Source organism: Corylus avellana, chromosome ca11 (genome assembly GCF_901000735.1).
Source record: "Corylus avellana chromosome ca11, CavTom2PMs-1.0".
Lineage (NCBI taxonomy): Eukaryota > Viridiplantae > Streptophyta > Magnoliopsida > Fagales > Betulaceae > Corylus > Corylus avellana.
Window position 1 is genome coordinate 7,858,742 of NC_081551.1, and position 4,047 is coordinate 7,862,788.

The window sequence follows — 4,047 nt, forward strand, 5'->3', positions numbered from 1 at the left end:
TTTTATGTTGATAGATCTGAATGTCGAATTCCATTATATGTAACTGAATTTCTGTACATACATCCTTTCTTACTACATGGTTTTATCATGCCAAATGCAACATGGCATTATTTCTAAATTTGCTACCATTCTTTTTTTTTTTTTTTTTTGTTCCAGATCCATCAACTACAAGTCATTAGGACATAGTTTAAGTCTTTAAAAGTTGTTGGCTTTGGAAGATGTGCTTCAAATGATTTACTCTTAAATCCTTATGAAATTGTCAATTAAAAAAAAAACAAATGAGAAAAAAAAAACAATAAATCGTAAAACCTAATGAGGAAAACAAACAAACTAATGAGGAAAAAAAAAAAACCCTAATTTTCTGACGTGGCATGTCTACCACGTCAGAAAAATATTATGACGTGGCACTAGTACCAAGTCAGAATTTTCTGACGTGCTACTATTTGCCACGTCAGAAAATATTTCTAACGTGTGATACAATAAAATGTTAAAAAATTCTGACGTTCTAACCACTAACACGTCAGGAAAAAAAAAAAAAATTTACTGACCCCTATGCTTCTGACAGTCAACACATGTCAGAAATGACACATCAGAAAAAAATTTCTGATGTGTAAGACACCATAAAACGTCAGAAATTTCCAGTCAAATTTTTTTTTTTTTTTTTTTTTTTGTAGTGTGGAAGTATTGAGTTTTGTTCCTGTGAAGAATTTCAGCAATGGCGGAGGATCTAACAAAAATGTGGATGAATCTATCGTTGGCAGATGAGAAGAGTATGGAGATGGAAGCCCCCGATGGGGAATGGAGGGAAGTAGTCTCAAAGGGTCAATACTGTGTGGTGGGAAAGTTGATAGTTAAGAGATTTGTAAGTAAAGAAACAATCAAAACTACTCTTCTACGTTGGAGGAAACTATCGGGAACTCTTTCGTTCAAAATTTTGGGCGAAAATTTGTTTTTGATAGAATTTACCAAGGCCGTCGATAAGAAGAGAGTTTTGGAAGGGAGACCATGGGTTTTCGAAGGGAGTCTTTTTCTCTTTGAGGATTTTGATGGTCTCGCGTCGGCATCTGAATTCACGTTTGACACAGCTGCCTTTTGGGTTCGTATGATGGATTTACTGTTAGCATGTATGGGTCGTGAAACGGGGAAGATGCTTGGCCAGTCGGTGGGAACAGTGGAAGCTGTGGATACCGATGGCAATGGCGTTGGTTGGGGGGAGTTTCTAAGGGTCAAAATACATATTGATCTAACGAAACCCTTGGCGAGAGGAAGGATGCTAAAGTTTCAAGGGAAGACAAGGTGGATCGCTTTTCAGTATGAACGATTGCTCAAGTTCTGCTTCAATTGTGGGGTAATTATTCATGGGCGCACAAGATGCCCCAATCGAAACATGATGAGACAGCAAGATCAACCGCAGCAATTTGGACTATGGCTGAGGGCCTCTTCACCAACCCGGAGAAATGAGAAGGGGTACGGTAGACATGCATCGAGGAGGGAAACACCTTATTATGATGGAGGCGAGGGATCCTAAACCAGTGCAGCTAAAGGAGGTGGCTAATTCTATAGTGACAGCGGCAGAGTAGAGGAGGATCTCCTAAATCCTAAACGATCCAAGGTTCAAAAGGAAACAGGCGGAGAAGAGGGCATGAATCAAGGAGGGGTCGTGGCTAATTTCCTTTCTAAGGTTCAAAAAGATATGGCATGTTTTCAAAATGAGAATCGTAACGGAAAGCAAGGAGCGAGAGGAAAAGGGAAGCGAGGTAAACTAAACATGGGAAGTGGATCTCTACATTCAAGAGCAGTTAATCTATATAACACAGCTGCTCAATTTGTGGATGAGATGGAAGGGAGAAACATGTGGGGCAGGAAAGGAGCTGGAGGCCCAATTTTCACAAGTCCTATTAAAAGCCCAAGCTCAACTATGTTCACTGGGCCTGGCTGATATGGAGAGAACTATGCTTTCAACTAAGGGGTTTTCGAAGGGCACGGTGGAGAAATCTAAGGATGACGATGGGGACTCTAGGGCAGAATGGATACGTGAACAAAAAGGTGAGAAAAATGAAGGTGACTCTCTATTTGTGTCTATGACTGGATTGGAGAAAAAAAGAAAAATTAATGGAGAAATAAAATTGGTGGGGCCTAAGAATGATATTCAGAATTCTTAGCTTAATATGAAATATGGTTCGAGATTGGCGGTGGCCGTGGAACAGCCCCACCAACCGCAATGAATATATTAAGCTGGAACTGCCGAGGGATTGGGAACCTTCGGACAATTCGAGACCTTTGTCGGATGATAAAGGAGAAGTGTCCCGCTTTGGTTTTCCTCATGGAAACCAAACTCCGAAGAAACAAGATGGAATGGATTCGATGTAAATTGGGCTTCCAAAATTTATTTGTGGTGGATTGTGCGGGAAAAGGAAGGGGTTTGGCATTACTTTGGAGTGATGATATTAAAGTTGGAATTCGAAACTTTAGTCCTTGGCACATTAGCGGAGTAATTACAACCCCTTATTCGGATGTACAATGAAAATTTACGGGTTTTTATGGTCACCCGAATGTAGCTAAACAACATGAATCATGGACACTTTTGAAGTATTTCGCTAATTTAAACCCCGAACCGTGGTTCTGCATAGGGAATTTCAATGAGGTCTTAACTATGTCAAAAAAATGGGGTGGAGGGGGGGGAGGAGGAGGACATGCAAGTAGTCAAATAAGGGACTTTCAACTAGCTTTGGAATATTGCGACTTCTCAAAGTTGGGGTATAGAGGGCCCAAATATACATGGAACAACTGTCGAGAATAACAAGATTTTACCAAAGAACGACTAGACAGAGGAGTTGCTACTTCGGGCTGGAGAGAAATGTTCCCAGATGTGGAAATTATTGTGGAAGCAGTCACTACTTCAGATCATGCCATGCTTGTAGCCTCTCTATATGGGCAGCAACACGGATGTTCAAAAAATAGAAGCTTTAGATGTGAAGCCAGTTGGGCTGTTGGGAAGGAGTACCAAGAGGTGTGTGCACATGCATGGAGTCGCCCTGTGGCCCAAGGTGAAGTATGGAATTGGATTGGGCAGAAACTCTCTACGTGTAAGCATGAAATAATAAAATAGAAGGAGGAAACCAGTGGGTTCACAAATCAATCTATTACACGGTTGCAACATAGGCTGAATTTGGTCTATGACAGAAATGACGACCAAGCAGAGACGAAAGTTAAAAAACTTTAGATGGAGCTTGAGAGTCTACTTGCCTAGGATGATGAAAAATGGAAACAAAGGGCCAAGGTTGATTGGTTGAAGAATGGGGACCGCAACACAAAATTCTACCATGCTTGTGCAACCCAAAGGCGGAAAAGGAACAAAATTATCGAGATTGATGACGAAACATGCACAAGATGGGAAACGCCCGACGAAATTCAGGCAGCTTTTATCAACTACTTTTCAGGCCTATTTACTGGGGATGCTATTGGGGATTTGGAAGTGTGTTTACAACCTCTAAACAAAAGGGTGTTGGATGCTATGAATGACCAATTATTGAAGATGTTCACAAAAGAGGAGGTTGGTTATGCACTCAAACAAATGGCTCCATTGAAGGCCCCGGGTCCAGACGGTTTACCTGCTGGTGTTTCCAGAATCAATGGGATTTGATGGGGAATGAGGTTAGTCAGGAAATACTTAATACTCTTAATTTGGGGATTATGCCCCAGTCTTTGAATATGACGCATATTGCTTTAATTCCCAAGGTAAAGACTCCCTCGAATGTTACGGAATTTAGGCTAATTAGTTTGTGTAACGTGTTATACAAATTAATTTCCAAAGTTTTGGCCAATAGATTAAAGAAAATTCTGCCACTAATAATTTCCCAAAATCAGAGTGCCTTTATACCAGGGAGGTTCATAACTGACAACATCTTAGCCGCCTATGAAACTCTACACACAATGAATTCCCGAATGAAGGGAAGAAGGAGTTTACGGCGGTTAAGTTAGATATGAGAAAAGCTTATGATAGGGTGGAGTGGCAGTTTCTTGCAGAATCTATGAGACATATGGGGT